The 17,956-nt window shown below is 34.9% G+C and overlaps 1 pseudogene; it reads right to left on the reverse strand.

The window, feature by feature from the left end:
• The window catches only part of LOC149565016 (protein NRT1/ PTR FAMILY 5.10-like), a 51,024-nt pseudogene extending 37,997 nt beyond the window's left edge, over nt 1-13,027 (reverse strand).
• Nucleotides 13,028-17,956: the final 4,929 nt, after the last annotated feature.

A 17,956-nucleotide genomic window follows, 5' to 3' on the forward strand; every position in this document is an offset into this window, starting at 1 on the left:
GGGTTTGGATCATTGTCCAATAAAATTTTCTGCTATAGGGGCTTATGTTCCGAAGCATCCTCCTTTTAAGTTCCAGTTGATGTGGCTTCGTGACTCCTCTCTTCATGATTTTGTTTTTTGTTGGTGGAAAGATGGTGCTCCTGCATATGGTACTGCAATGTTCTCATTTTCTAAAAGGCTTCAATATGTTAAAAGGAAGCTCAAGATATGGAATAGGGAATGCTTTGGGAACCTTCACTTTATGAAGAGGCTTGCTCAAGAAGATCTTGATGTCATCACAAGGGAGATTAGAGATCGTGGTTTCTCAGAGGATCTTGGCAAGACTGAATCCCTTGCTTCTAGAGCTCTAGAAGAATGAGAACTTCGAGAGGAAATTTTTTGGAAGTAAAAGGCTAGAGTTGATTGGCTCCAGGAAGGTGATCGAAACACTTCCTTTTTCCATAAAACAGTGCAATCTCACCAGAATCAGAGCACTATCTCTTCTTTGGTTAATTCTCAAGGTATCCAACTGAATTCCTTGCCAGCTTTTTTCCAGGAGGCTATTTGGTACTTCTCTACCCTCTTCTCTGAGGACTCTCCTCCTACTGATAATGAAGAAAATCTTATTTTTTCCTTTATTCCTTCCCTTATCACTCAGGAAATGAATGATTATCTCATGCGTCTTATCTCTTTGGAAGAGCTGGAGGAGGTGGTCTTTGGCATGCCTAAGGGGAAGGCTCCTGGTCCTGATGGCTTTCCAGTTGAATTCTTTCAGGAATTTTGGGACATCATTAATCATGATTTGTTGGAGGTGGTTAAAGAATCCTATGCTAGCAAGCAGATGCTTCGAGCTTTGAACTCTACATTCTTGACTCTTAGTCCTAAGAGAGAGGGTGTTAATCAATTGGAGTTTTTTAGACCAATTGCCTTATGTAATGTGGTTTACAAAGTTATTACTAAGTTGATTGCCGAGAGACTGAAAAGGTGGCTTCCCATTATTATTTCAGAAGAACAAGGTGGTTTTGTTGCTGGCAGAAAATTTTTGGATGGGGTGGTTATTGCTACTGAGGCTATTCACTCTATGGCTACTTCAAGGGAGAGAGCCATGTTTGTTAAGATGGATATGGCTAAGGCCTACGATACAGTTAAATGGAGCTTCCTAAGGAGTATTCTTCTTTCTTTTGGATTTAGCTCTGACTGGGTGAGTTGGATTATGAGTTGTGTTACTTCTGCCTCTTTTTTTGTTCTTATTAATGGTCAACCTTCTCAACTATTTGGTGCTTCTAGAGGCCTCCGCCAGGGTGACCCTCTCTCCCCATATCTATTCATCATCATGGTTGAAGGCTTGGGCAGATTCATTAAGCATCAGGTATCCCAGAATTCTATTCAAGGCTGGTGGTGGGGTAATGGCTTACCTTCTCTTTCCCATCTTCAATTTGTTGATGATTCTGCTCTTGCCGGTCTTGCTAGGATCAAGGAAGCTGAAGCCTTTCGACATGCTTTGGACATTTATTTGGAAGCTTCAGGCCAAAAAGTTAATGAGCACAAATCTTCCATTTACCCTTTTAACACTCCTGATTCTATTCAGCACATGATTGTTTGTATCCTACGGTTTCAAATAGGATCACTTCCTTTGACTTATCTTGGCATTCCTATTGCTGTTTCTAGGCAGCCACATCTCTTCTGGAAAAATTTGATTACCAAGCTTCAGGATAAGGTAAATCATTAGACTCATAGATGAATTTCTACTGCTGCCTGGGTTACTCTTCTTCAAGCTGTTATCCAAGCTCTTCCTACTTATAGAAGCATGGTTCACGCTGCACCTATTTACTTTCTCAAGGAGTTTGATGATCTTTCTCGACAATTCCTTTGGAGTGGTAATTTGCGTAGTACTAAATGGAGCTTGGTTAATTGGGCAACTGTTTGTAGGCCTAAAAAGGAGGGTGGTCTTGGTCTTCGATCTGCTCTATTGAGTAGTCAAGCTTTGGCTGCTAAAATTTATTGGCAATGGTGCTCTGGACAACATCAACTTTGGGCTCATATTATCACTCATAAATATTTTCATGGTGCTGATCCTTGCTCTGTTTCTGCACTTCCTCTTGAAGGTCATGGCTCAATGGTTTGGCATACTTTGAAGACAGGTGCGATGTTGGTGAAGAGGGGTCTGTTTTAGATATGTAAAGGAGGTTCTTAAGCTTTGTTTTGGTCTGATGCTTGGGATGGATTCCCTTCCATTTTATCCATATACCCTCATCTTCAGCCTCTTTGTGACTCTTTTCTTACCGCTGGATGGGATAAAGTGGCTCATTACAAGACTCCTTATTCATTGGGACCTATTGTTGGTTATAGATGGAAGCATTCTTCTGATTGGCCTCCTGGAGGTACAAATATGGATCGTCAGGAGATTTCTCAAATTTTGGCCTCTAGAGAGTGTTCTTCTTTGCTTGGTCCAGATGTTTTGGCTTGGGGCGGTACCTTGTCTGGTAAATATCATGTCTCTACTGGGTATCAGGAGATAACTAGACAATTATTTGGGGATGCTAAGGTCCCTTGGTGGAAGCAAGTTTGGAATAAAGTTTCTTGGTCCAAGTGCAATTTTTTTATGTGGCTAGTGGCTCACAACCGTTGTCTTACCTGGGATAATCTTTGTAAACGTGGATTTCAGGGCCCCTCTTATTGTGTTTTGTGTGGTAATGGAGAGGAGTCTGTCTCCCATCTGTTCTTCCATTGCTCCTATTCTACTCAGATATGGCACCTTTGGTGGAGCGCTTGGGGTTGCTCTTGTCGGCATGCGTCCTCTTTGCTTGAGTTCTGGGCCCGCTTGGGTAGTGCTCCCTCCAAGTCTTCTTCTCTCCATGCTGCTTGGATTGCTGGCCCATCTTTCATGCTTTGGCATATCTGGTTGGAGAGGAATCATCGCATATTCCAAGATGTTCGGCTTGGTGTTTTGCATCTTTGGTGGAAAATATCACATTCTCTTCAGGAAACTATTCTTGTGAAGTGTGAGCTTGATGGGGGTATGGATCCGGTTGATCTTGCTATTTGTAATCGCCTCAATTTTCATCTGTAGGATGGGGCTCCAGATCATAGGTTTCCTTCTATGTCCAGGTAGCTTCACCATCAGAGGAAGGGTCAGGTTAACCGGGATGGGCGTTGGACTCCTCCTCCCTGTGGAGTTCTGAAAATTAACACTGATGGTTCTTCCCGTGAGAATCCTGGTCTGGCTAGTATTGGCGGAGTGGCTCGTTGTAGTTCTGGGGATGTTAAATTTTTCTTCTCAGTTCATAAGGGTGATTATACTAATAATCTCATGGAATCTCAGGCTATTTTATATGCTGTGGAACAGTGTTGCTTGCGGGGATGGAGTAAGATTATCTATGAGTCTGATTCACTGGTGGTGGTGAACATGCTTTCTTCGCAAGAGCTTGAGGATGTTAGTTGGCATCTGGCCACTGTTGTTAAGTAGATTCTTTTCTTCTCTTCCTCTTTTCAGTTCATTAGGTTCACGTATATTCCTCATGAATGGAATAGAACTGCTAATTGTTTAGCCAAATGGGCTTCTAGTCATGATCCGGGTTGGAATATTAGGGATAGGAGGCAACTGTCCTTTGAGATGGTGCAAGAATTTGGTGATCTTGTTGCTCAGGATTGAGCTCCTTGTTGAGCTCTCCTTGTTGTACTCTTTTCTGTCTTAATAAATTTTTACCCCTCTTTTTGCAAAAAAAATAAAAAATAAAAATTCTTTTGATAATTCCATCATCAAATCATGTTAAACTCTGCATTTTTTTGAAAGGATATATGTTCAAATTTTGAATTACCAAGGAATATTTAGGGTTGTAGAGCCAGAATCTTATGAAAAGATACAAGATAAAATGGTTCAGGCACCGAGGATACACCAGTCTGATGACCTATTGATGGTGGAGAGGTGTGGATGAACCTGATAAAAGAAAAAGAAGAATGATATCAGTAATTGAAAATACAAAATTTAATCTAATACATTTTGCTCATGCAATTCCACTTTGATAATTAGTTGTCAAGCTGAGTGGTGGAGATCGGGTTATAAAACCCACCTTTGAAATCCCTAGCCAGGGTGATAATAGGCATACTTGCCACAACAAATTGATCACATTCTTGTCCTGATGCTTCAGTTATTCAACCAAATAGTTGTTGGGACCTCAACCCACATGAGTACTCCAATGGCTGGATCAATGAACGTCACAAGCCCAACCTTAGGGTAGGGAGGTCCATTCTATTAATTTAGAACCTGTGGGAATAAGTAAAAAGGTCCATGGTTGGGAGGTTAAGCCTATGATAATGCTTCTCCTCTCACCAAAGTCAGAGCTTGGACAACTAATTGGAAATTTTTTTTTTTCAACTAAAATCAGTATGTTCTATTTAACTTTTAAATTAGTATTTTTCTTTTTCAGCTGAAAGTTTCTCCTATGGAAAAGTTAGTTGTTAACATAAAAATCTAGTTCGTTTTTCGTAACATGTTAAATGCATCTTTTCATTTCAGAATTTAGTTTAGATTTAATTTCAGCAAATAGTCTAGAATTAATTTATGTATTTAGTCTAGATTTAATTTCAGCAATTAGTCTAGAATTAATTTATGTATTTAGTCTAGATTTAATTTCAGATATAATTTCAGTTGATTTGTAAAGAATAGATTTGTTTGAATTGAAAAGCAATGTAAACTTAATATTTTGTTTTAAGACAATTTAGAGTTGTGAATATGAAATGCAAATCGGTTAGTTAAATGATGAAAGTAGTAGTACAAAAACCCAGCTATTACATATGGTATCAAAGCACTAGGTTCAACACTAAACCTAGGGCACATCACGTTCCTAAAATCTAATAAGCTAAAAAAAAATGAATACAAGATGCTAGTACGTAGAATGCCCCACAAGAAAACACGACATCCTATTTTTCCTTACCTCATTAAGAATATGAGCAAGTATGACTATTCTTGTTGTTATGAGCCTCAAGATGATGAAACATTGAACCAAGGCATACAATGAATGAGGAAGGAAAGGATTCGATGGACCCTTGCCAAGAAGGCAGCATACAAGAACAAACTGATTCAGACTTGGAACGCTCAGCAAAGCAATTTCCTCCTTCATTTTCACAAAGCATGGATGGTACGAGACATGTACCAAATAGAGTCAGAAGATGCAAAACAAAAATAAATATATTCTATGGATGTAGGCAACCTCATTAGAGGAATTTTGTAAATAAAGGATTGCTTATTGAGAAATGGATATAAATTTTGTAATTAAAAGTTTTTCTTTGTTGAGCAATGGATATAAAATTTTGTAATTTTTGCTTCGTTGAGCAATGGATAAAAATTATGTAATTTTGCTTTGTTGAGAAATGTATATAATTTTGCAAATTTGCTTTGTCGAGCAATGGATATGATTATTGTAATTAAAGATTTTCTTAGTTGAGCAATGAAAAATGAATATTATTTTTGATCTTGACAAATAATGGGAATGAAACTTGTCTTTTGCTTAGTTGAACAACAAAAACTAAACTATAAACTTAACTGTGTAAACTAACAGGTGAAAGTCCTCAAATACAACATGAGTAACAATGAGAATGTGGAAAACTAAGAGATAGTTCGAGTAAACCATCAAACCTCTAACAAGCTATTACTTCAAATTCTAAAAGAAATACAACTAAAACTAGAAGCTATGGATAGAAGAATGAGCGAGATGGCAGCCCAGATGGGGCAACATCACGAGGAAATGCAAGAAACAACTAGAGCTGAGACAAAAGTTTCAAAACATAATAGAACCCCCTCCCCTAAACATGCTGATAAACAAAAGAAAAAGAAAATTGTGCCTGACTTATCAGCTGATATTAGGAAAATTAAACCTCCTAAATTCTCTGGTACTGATTCTGGAGAAGAAGCCAAAGCATGGCTAATAGAGATGGAACAATACTTTGAGATCTGAAATTTCTCTAAGACCTCAAAGGAAGTTTGGGGTATATATCAATTCACTGGGGAAGCAACAACTTGGTGGGGAAACACCAAAGTGGAAATAAACATTAGATCTACTGATATTACTCGGGAGAAGTTTGTAAACATATTTAGAATACGATGGCTGCCTCAAACTTTCTATGACCAGAAACTCATGGAGTTTCAGAATTTGAAATTGGGGAAATTGTCAGCTCATAAATACTAGGAGAAATTTACTAGGCTACTTAAGTACGTACCACCTTACCAACAAGATACCAATCTAAAAGTAAGAAAGTTTATCATGGGATTGAATAATAGAATAGGGGGAGCCATAAATATCCTAGCACCACAAACCATTGAAGAATCCTTGGAAAAAGCTATTCGACAAGAGCATGAGGTTAAAAAGGATGATTCTATTAGGGACAATAAAAGAAAGACCAATTGGAATTCATAAGGTGTTGAATCTGGACCACCAAAGAAACAGTTTAGGGACTTTAAGAATAGTAAACTTGAAAACAAAAGGAGTGGAACTAGAGATAATCAAGGAAATTTTCATGTAAACAAAAACGATAGAAATAATGAGAAAAGAGGACCACTGAGAGGTTGTTTTGTTTGCAAATGAAACCACTTCAAAAGACATTGTCCTAACCTCAATCAACAATAATGACCCTCCTTACCATAGCAACAATAGGTTTTTCAAAAAAGAATTCATGCAGCCTTGGATAACAGATAGGCAGAACAGCAGATAGGTCCCATCGAAACACCGAGTAAGATTTATGGTAACCTCGTGACTATTCTTATTGATACTGGAGCAACAGAATGTTTTATTTCACCTAAATTATTAAGTAAATTTCCAAAAAGATCTAGGTTTATGGAAAAACCGTGGACAATCGAATATGCAAACTAGACAAGAGCTAGGGTAGAGCAATGCCTGTTCGAAGCCCAGATTGATTTTCCAAACTTTCCATAGAACTGAATTTATATGTAGCATTGTTGGGATATTATGATATTATTATTGGAATTAATTGGCTTAGTGGGCACAAGGCTAAGGTAGATTGCCTTGCCAAAATAGTAAATTGTGTAGATGATCGAGGTAGACCCATAAGTATCTCAGGGATCAAACATGAGATTAGAGCCTGACAGATTTCAGCAATGCAACTTAAGAGGTATGGAAGAAAAGGCTGTGAAATATTCATAATAAGATTTGAAGATACTATGGAAACCACATATAGAGACGATTATATTTATGAAGATGGGGAAGTTAAGAAAAAATTGAAGGAATCATTTGAAGAAAAATATCCCTATCTGAAGAACTATCAAGATGTATTTCCTAAGGAACTTCCTAGATCACCCCCTTCCCAAGTATTTGATTTTATCATAGATTTAGTACTAGGAGAAAAACCTATATCTAGAGCCCCGTACAGGATGACCACCATAGAACTTATGGAATTGCAGATTCAAATGCAAGATATGTTGGACAAGAAAATGATTCGACCTAGTGTCTCACCTTGGGGAGCCCCTGTATTATTCGTAAGAAAGAAGGATGGAACCATGAGGCTTTGTATAGATTATCGGATGCTTAATAAGGTCACCATCAAAAATCGGTACCTATTACCAAGGATAGATGATCTCTTTGATCAAATGAAAGGTGTGACTGTGTTCTCAAAAATTGATCTAAGATCAAGATATCATCATTTGCAAATTAAGGAAGAGAACTTACACAAAACTGCCTTCAGGACTAGATATGGACATTATGAGTTTACAGTGCTACCGTTTGGATTAACTAATGCCCTTGCAACCTTCATGAACTTAATGAACATTATATTCCACGATTGCTTGGACAAATTTGTGTTGGTATTTATAGATGATATTCTTATATATTCTAGAAATGAAGAAGAACATCAAACATTTAGAGATAGTATTACAGAGACTTAGAGAACATAAATTATATGGGAAATTATCAAAGTGTGCCTTCTACTAGAAAGAAATTCAGTACCTAGGGCATATAATTTCAGCACAAGGCATAACAGTAGATCCATCTAAGATTAAAGAAATTAAAGAATGGCTCATACCCAGAAACGTATCTGAAGTCAGGAGTTTCATGGGGTTAGCTAGATTTTATAGGAAATTTGTCAGGAACTTCTCAAGAATAGTGTATCCAATCACATCACTTCAGAGGAAGGGAAAAAAAATTGTTTGGATAGAAAAATGTCAATCAGTTTTTGAATTTCTAAAAGAAAAACTGACTACTACACCTATTGTAAAGGTACCCGATCCACAAAAACCATTTGTGGTAATCACTAATGCTTTATTTATTGAGTTGGCCTTGAGGCTTTCTCCATTTACAATTACAATTTATAGGTTAAGCCTATGATAATACTTCTCCTCTCACCAAAGTCAGAGCTTGGACAACCAACTGGAAAAAAAAAAAATTCAGCTAAAATCAGTATGTTCTATTTAACTTTTAAATTAGTATTTTTCCTTTTTCAGCTGAAAGTTTCTCCTGTGGAAAAGTTAGTTGTTAACATAAAAATCTAGTTAGTTTTTCATAACATGTTAAATGCATCTTTTCATTTCAGAATTTAGTTTAGATTTAATTTTAGCAAATAGTCTAGAATTGATTTCCGTATTTAGTCTAGATTTAATTTCAGCAATTAGTCTAGAATTAATTTCTGTATTTAGTCTAGATTTAATTTCAGATTTAATTTCAGTTGATTTGTAAAGAATAGATTTGTTTGAATTGAAAAGCAATGTAAACTTAATATTCTATTTTAAGAAAATTTAGAGTTGTGAATATGAAATTTAAATCGGTTAGTTAAATGATGAAAGTGGTAGTACAAAAACCCAACTATTATAAGACTTGTAGTTATTCTTTCATGTGGATGTGTTATTTATTCGACTTAGTATTAATTAAAATTAAATGTGACTCAATGTCTTGGGATCCTTAAGGAATGTAATCTGTTATGTTTGCTTATGTATGATTGTATGTTATTGCTTCCGCTACTTTATGATTGTTGTTATATGTTATCTTTTTTTTTTAAAAATGTTTGGCAAACTTAGTAAAACTTTAGGTTAGTTATTTTGGATCCCTTGGCAGGGCGTTACACGATGGGATGGTACCCACAAAATGATGTGCTAATATATGAATTCCATGCAAGAGGATGGACCCTGTAAGGAGTCAATGAAATACATTGAGTACATATTAGTCTCTGTGAGGAGATTCCAACCCTATTAGGAGCAATGCCAACCCTATTAGGAGTTGTGGAAAGTAGAAAAACCCACTGTATAAACAACTTTAGGGGAAAGACCACTGAACTCACTATCCAACTGACCTTAGAATTACTCCTACCAGAAAAATACCAAATGATCAACTATCCACTAGCACACTTTGCCAAATATAATCACTTCGCTCATTCACTGTGCCTCTACTACATCAAACACTTCTCATGTCTCAATAAAAAATCTGCAAACTTGCGCCAAACACTTCTCAGATCTCAATACCATATCCGCAAACTTGCATCACACAAATCCCTTAGATCGCTTACTCGCAAGTAATTCGCACTTCCATATCACATTCGTACATACATACTTAATCACAAGGAAAACAACTTTCTTTTATACTAGGCCCTCAAATTTATTTATTGAGTCAGCCTTGAGGCTTTCTCAATTTACAATTACAATAGGACCTCATTAAGATAAAGCAATACATGCTACCTTACATCTTTTCATTATTACATAATATTGTCGACTCATAGTCTTCACAAATCTTCACACATGCAACCTTGAACTTTGTGTGCTCACTCATGTCATCATCATGATGTCTTCTACCTTTGTCTAACTATGCTTAACTAGATTCTATCTTTGTTAGGAGATATAATCTAATTACCAAAAATTGCTTCTCAGGAGCTCTGTCTCTATACTATCTTCAGTAAATCTCAAATAACTATCACCAATCTTCAACTTTTTGCATACACTCGTAACCATGTCATCAAGTCAATTTGTAGAACATTTCCTCAATTGAGCTTGACCTCATCTTCAATCCTCGAACCTCATGATCTGAAACTCTATTTGCTACTTTGCCAACTTCACAGAATTACTAGTATGTTGACATCAATAACAAACATTGCTATGGATGCAACATACAGTCATACCAACAATCTCCCAAATGCTCCAGCAATGCTAGGATACTCCCTCATAGGAATATCATCAGCATTCATGCTAACACTTGGATGCTGGTACTTGCTGAATTTGAAGATTTTGACACCAATAATGTTATTGGTGCACCTAATCACATTGGCATTAGCACTGTTCGCAAATAAACTAATGTCAATGTAGAAGAAGAAGAATATCAATAAATTTTTATTCCATAAGTTGAACTTGATGTTATGATTTATCAATTGAAATTTTAATGTTTTAAATCGTTGATGTTAAACTTGAAGTATATGATGTTATTATTACAAGTTTATAGTGTTTAAATGTTTTTATGATGCTAAATCATTGATGTTAAACTTAAAAAAAAGTTTATGAACATTGTCATTTGGAAGCGAGAGAAGAGAGGAATGAAGACTTAGCTTACAAAAATGCATAGCTTACATGTTACTCCCTAATCTTAAAGTTAAAATAATAAGATTTATTCTCACTTTGTTCAACTCAGGGCTCTGTTGCTTACAAACATTTCATTCCTTTTCCCAAATCATGAAATTGTGACCAGTTGATGAAATGTAGATCTGAATTCCTCATTTTCAATTTTTTTTATACACATTAAAATTAAAAACTCTTTCAAGATTATTGAATCATAATTCTAGAACAAAGTAAAGTGTTTTTTGAAATATTGTGCCTTATGTTCCACAATAATGTTGGCAATATGTCCAATCAATTAGATAGGGTAAGTTATGGTTGTCATTTATGGCAACATATTTGTTTTGCAGATTAGCTTCATTCAGTTGCAGAAGAAAATTGTCTAAGTATCAGACAGTGTTACAACAATAGGACAACTTTGATGATAACAAAATATTCCCTTGGAATATTCTCTTGCACAGTTGACCAGAGATGCATGATGTCATAATGATGATGTATCCCAGTGTGCATGTCCATACAATTAACCGAGTTTGAGTTATGAAGTAATTAGTGATGCAGTGATGACACAACGTAGAACAAAGCATATCAGCAGAATGTGTTTAACAAATTGATTTATTATTTTGAGTTATGAATTGTTGTTGAGCCAACTCTAATAATGTTATATGAGCCGACTAAGGAAGAATTTACCAATGTGTTTTGTATAAGTAAAGAACTTTATTTGCGAAGTAAAGTGTGAGAAATAAGGAAAAAGTGCGAAGGTGAATGATGATTCAATGATCAGTAAATGCGAAGTCAATATGATCTTGTGAAATGCGAGTAACAAGTGAATGTGATACTTTTCTATATGATGCAAAGATATGATGCAGATTAATATGTGCGCAATCACTCTTGTGTGAAGAATCATCAATCAGAAGATTTGCAAAGTACAACAAACTACTCAATATTGTATGTATACCTATTTCTTGAAGAACTTATTGTATAGTTGCATGTTAGGGCAATGGGCTCTTCTTGTACACATTTGTATGTGATCCACCAACTCCTAAAAGGGTTGAAGCAACTCCTAATAGGGTTAAGGCTTCTAACAAGGCCTAGTCTCCTAACAGGGACTCAAGGCACTATACATGCTTCATAGACTCCTAATAGGGTCAATATCCTTAACCAGATTCTTTATATAGTGAATCATCTAGTGGGTTTCATTCCCACCGAAATTTTTCCTTGGCCAGGGTTTCCCTAGTTAACAAAATATGGTGTCATGATCTCTCTTTGTGTATAGTTGTTTACACTATTCTACCCTATTGGTTTATTTTCTTATGCACATGATAAAGTAATTAATAATATTCATTTGTGGGTAAAACGATTGAAAATACTGATTCATGCCCCCCCACGCCCCCACCCACACGCCCCCCCCCCCCCCCCCCCCTCTCTCAGTATTATCTATTTCTAAAAAATAAAATTTCATATGCCTGTTAATAGTAATTATCATAATTATGACATTGCTATCAGAATTGAACTGTGTAGTTTTTTACTAAAACACATTGCATCGTCTAGATGTAATGAGTGCTAAATGCACCATATATTCTCATGAGAGAACAACTCTTGTGAACACTCACCCATGTTTTCTGGGTAATGATTTGCAAGAAACATGGGTCAATTTGTTTGACTTGAAAATTACATAGTTGAATTTTGATAACAATAACACAATTGACTTGCTGTGGAAAATATCTCCTAGTTACCAATTGATGAGCTAGAGGAAGGCTCTATAATGTATGATTCATAATGCACAAGACTTGCTAAAGGGTTTTGCAAATGAGGTAGCAAGCTAAGTGAACTTAAACCTTGAAAGGAACTCCATTATTGATGATGCCTGAGTTGGAGTGACCTCCCTGTAATGTCCAATGCTTCACCTATGTGTGCATTGCCTAAGTGCAAAGAGTGCTAAGTGAATCGTTCATTCTCACGAGAATGCTTCTTGTGAATCTCTACTCATGTAACATGGTCAATGTGTTTGACTGGATAACTACACAGTTGAATACTGATACGAATATAATATTTCAGTTTGTCAGTGGACAATTTCTCCTACTTATCAATTATCATAAACTCTCCATACTAGGTTCACGTAGAATCGATTTAAAAGAAGATTTTGGATTTAAGAAAAACAATACTGACCAGCAGATAGACCAGAGATGACAAAAGCATGGTCTAGTACCGCCCCAAATAGGTATCTGCAACAAAAGCCCCAATAAAGGGAACAATAGCTGAACCAAACCAGAGATTAGCATTCTTCGCAGCACTGGCAGCACTCTGTTGCATGACATCAGTGAGATAAGTGACCAAGTTGCCATGAATTCCATTGAAGGCCAATCTCTCTGCCACTTCAACACCAATTATGAGAAGAGATGATGTCCATCCTCCCGTGAGGTGTCTGCTGACAGGCCTTCCTCTGAGGTCTTTCGACCCATCTTCAGCTTTGTTGGCGAGTAGGGGAGATTCCCGGGAGAATGAGGGTTCCATTGTTGTTAGTTGGTCTTTGCTTTCCAATCCAAATGGAGGAGATAGATGTCCGTGATCGTACGTTATTAACTTCCAATTTTTTTCCTCCATTACTGAAAAGGGGTATCTTTTCTAAATTATGATATTTCAGATTTCAGATCTTGTGGAAATAATTAGCTAGCCTGCGACTGTCTTATCTGCGGGAGAGACGAGAAGCGGAGGGGAATTTCTTCTTCAGTCGTTCACAAAAGTATTGTTAAAGGTTAAGGGTTTTGTCCTCATCAATCGGCCATAAAATCTATCACAGCTTTGATGTAGGAGGGATGTTTTTGTCGACCATTGCTATTTGTTGCCTTTATTTTTACCATATAAATTCCTCATTGATTGAAGGTATTTACGTAAAAGTCTTATAAATGAGGAAGTTGGGAATTATTAGTACACAAAATAATTTTAGAAATGTGATTATTTTTTATTTTTTAAATATATGTAATACTAGTACTTGTACCTGCCGGTCCAAGAATCAAGCTGATTGTACTTAATAATCATTTTTTTAAGAGACTATAATATGAATAAAGTGACAGCCACTTCATTATGAATGTCAATTGTGTAATAAGCATTCAACTTACATAAAATTCTTTGTCGAGAGTAGTCGTGCGATTAGAAATTAAATGCAAATGTCACATCCAAACCAAACATCATCACTTAAAATTTCAATCAATCTATTTTAGCTCACTATTTCCATTTGAAAACTAAACTTGTAAAAATCTTTACCATTTTAACTCTTAAATGAACTATTTTTAAAACAATATTAAAAGAAATCTAATATAGACACAAATTTTTTAAATCGAAAATCAAACCAAATGCAAATGCCACATTCAAACCCAACAACATAACTTGAAATTTCAATCAAATTATTTTAGCTCAATTTATTAACATTTTAACTCTTAAAAATAATTTTTAAATAAAAAATCAAAATCTAGATATCAGCCACATGATAAAACCAACAAAATATCTAGAAAGCATGTCAAAGAGAATCCATACATGCACCTATGCAATCTATAATCCTTAAACTGAAGACCAATGAGAGAATGGGTCCTTCCATGCTCTGAAGTTGTGATTTCCCCTTTCAAAATTCTCCTTTCAATAGAAAGACGAGAATGGGTCCTGCCATGCTCTAAAGTTCTGATGTCCACTTTCAATCCCCTTTCAATATTCAAGTAGACTGACACTTCTAGTTTCTCACGATTGCAAACAATTAGTTTCTATTTCTAAATCAATAAAAGATTTAATAGAAATCCAAAATGCAAGATTTAATAAAAATCCAAAGTGTAAATTTGGTTCTAGATTATTAAATGCACAATGCACAATACACAAGAATCAACAAAGTTAATGATTTATGTCTACAATATAATAATACTTTACATTATTGAAAGTAATCTATCATTTTAAATAGAGTCAATAGCATATTTCCCCTCTCTTAGTTCCAAATTTACATAGTGTCATGGAAAGACTCAATCACAGAAGTTGATTTCAAGACACAATCGCCATCCTTCAAGACTGAATGCACAACAAATGAAGACAAAGAAATTTTAGATTTTTTTAAAAAATTTATTCTATTTTGTTTATCACCTTCATGATATGAAACATAGATGAAGAAAGTCTAACAATTTGATTTAAAAATTATAAATTTTAATATATTAAATGATTGTTATCTCTTTCAATGTTAATAGATTTTTATAAATTATGAAACTATTTGTACACTATTTCTGAATACATGAATGTTATTTTTCATAACATTATTCTGATAATAAATTTTAATCCACAATGCAAAATGTTATACACCCAATCCAATTCAAAATAATTCAAGACTAATACTATTGAAACAAAACGTTTATTTTAATTCAAAAGTATGTGCCAAAATCAATGGTTTATAAAATTAGATATTTGGAATCGTCAGAATTGATTTGTTGATTAAATCTTTGAGAAAATTGCTTGGAAGGCTTCAAATTTCTTATGAAAGAGGGAGGCAAAGGCTCCTTTTCTATAACTATTTTAACTAATTGCTTACTTGATTTTTTCAATCTCATATCTTCAATTCGTATTGGACTCGTTGCACTCTCAAATATTTTAACTATAGATTGTAAGTTAAACCAACACCAACTCTCAAGCTAATTAAGACCCCCAAGTAGGTTCTCTTGATAATCAAGGACTTGCAACCTTCTGTAACTTTATTAATTAGGCTTATTTCATCATCAACCATATCAAAATCAATTCAAATTTACACAAATTATAAAAGTAAAAATTAAAAAATAAGAAGAACCGTAAATTACAAGATTTTAATTGGAAGCAAAAGATGAAATGCTCAATCAAACAAACCATAGACAACTTTTCTCAAACTCCAAAATTGTGTAGACAATCCAATAACGATAAAAAAACACCCTAGCTCTACAAATCATAATCTCCCAATACGATCAACTCTAAATACTTTACAAGAATATTAGCTTATAAAATAAAATATAGTGTAATATGGTACAATGTTGTCAGTGAAAATTGAACCTATATAAGCACTCATTAAAAAGTTGAAGTACAAGGAGAAGGCAATAGTTCTCCTAGTGTGGAAGTTGGGAAGAGACAACTTGAATAACTTGGCCATTAGTCCTGTTTATAGAAAAGGATTGTATGACATCACTATATTCCATATTAATATATAATCAAAAAATCCACAAAAATATTGAAAAGTTCAGTAGGTGACACTATTGCATACGTTTTCCAATGAGCAATCAATTTAATCAAATTCAACATTAAATTCAAAATTGGATGCCAAATAATGTTCACAATAACTGGTAACCAAAAGTAATGATATGCCAGTTAATGATAAGTCACTCACTTGATCCAATTTCACATCAAACTCAAATTTGGCCACAAGAAAAATGTTTGAAATAAATGGCATGCAAGATTATTGATATGTCAATAACTGGAAAGTAACAAAATTTGGAAGAAATTAACCAAATAAATAAACATCACCCCATCTATCTTACATTAAAATTTGACACAATTGCATATCCATTGCACACATCAGTTCAGAGATAAAATATACATCTATTCGTATCAAATAACAAAATCTCAAATTCCAAAAAAAAACTATACTTCAATTAATAACCACATTTAAATCAATATGTAACTATCGGTGATTTGGTTTGGAACCTTGTTACCATGAATGTATATAAGCCTTGACATAAATACAAAATAAGGTAAAATTAAATATGAGATGTTCTTACATTTCCCCTTTTCAACTTTGACAATTATAAATAGAAATTTAGACATAGATTGATCTCTACAATTAAGGAATTAAGCAACTCAATCAACCAAGGAATACATTAGCGATTTCCAGATAAATGAACAAGCAAATGATGGTCAGTGAGTTACATTTACCAAGCGTAGCGTTGATATAATATCTATTTCAAATTTAATACAATGGACTTCTTGCTTATCATCTTGCGTTGAAGCAAATGGTATTCCAAAGAAATTTGGAACCTGGGTCAATCGTAAATTTCAAAACAAATGAATTGAGCTACCACAATTATTAATTGGAATTTAGTTGTAAAACCTCTTCCTTTGTTTAACACTAGTGCTAACTAGAATATTTTCTTTCATGCAATATTCTAATGGAATGTGACAGTTTCCTTGTGTATCCAATCTACATCTAACAATGAGTAGAAAATGATTACCCTATGATAAAGATCTACAGGTAACAACCATGAAATGTTTGTCACCAACAACCATATTGTCAATGGAATAAAGAGACTTACATCATAGAAGCATAGGTAGGCAATAGCCTCCATCAACAATAACCTGCATAAATTCAAGGTAAGAAGGTAAAATAAATCTCGTCGCTTTCAACAATTATACTTAGAGCCTCAACAATTATACTTAGAGCTTGTGGCGGTAAATTCGCATATAATGGTGGTGTTAAACCACATTTCTAAATCACATAACTCATGGCCACGAGAGTTGCTCGGTGTCCATATAACCACCAAGAAACTCCATGTCATGCTCGCTTACAGTACTTGTCCAGGGAAACAACTAGCATGCACCTTCCCTCAAGCGGTGATGGACAATGAACTTAGAAAAGCCCTCTGCAGCTTAAAAAATAAATTTTCCATAGAGCTGATGGCTAAGTTACGATGGGATTGTGGAAAAAGGATATGCTTTGCTGGAATTCCTTAAATGCATGCAACACTTACCTTTTTAGGCATCAGAAAAATCTAGAAAATGTCATGAATGAAATTAACAACATAAGACAACAGATGACAATTTTACGGCATATAAGACAATTACTGACATCTGACTATTTTCCAATTCTTGTGGCATCCACAAAGGAAACAAAAACTGGTGACAAAAAAATTGAGGAGGCAACCTGTTGCCCATGCATCAGTAAAAGAATCAGCTCCATGGTAGTTCAAAATAGATGGATTGGTCCAGGTGAACTCGACCATGTCGGCAAACAAAGCTCCTCTATCAGACCATTGACCACGATGAAATGGTCAAACCATGCTTCATCGGCTAGATTAAATTATTACCGGTGTCTGACAATTTTGCGGCATCCGACTGCTTTCCCGGCTTCTGACTATTTTTCGCCTATTGTAATTATCACAAAAGAAAGCCTATCGGCTTAAGTATTGCACATTTGTATCAAAGGGATGTGCATGTCAATAGAGATATATATAATAATGTTTATCCAACTATCGTAAAACAATAAAACATGTGGACATGTAAATCTGTATTTGTTTATTTACTTCTTCTTTTATTGTATAAATGTGGATTATTAAGTACATGGAGGAAATGATTGCTTTGATTTGATCGTCTCAAAATCATTCACACCAAAAGTTTATGCAAGTGAGCTTCTTCTTTTTTCTTTAGAATTGTAAATGGGTTAGTTTGCATTTTAAG

This window comes from Cupressus sempervirens, chromosome 3, assembly GCF_028749045.1.
Source record: "Cupressus sempervirens isolate cs-2001-9-10 chromosome 3, ASM2874904v1, whole genome shotgun sequence".
NCBI lineage: Eukaryota > Viridiplantae > Streptophyta > Pinopsida > Cupressales > Cupressaceae > Cupressus > Cupressus sempervirens.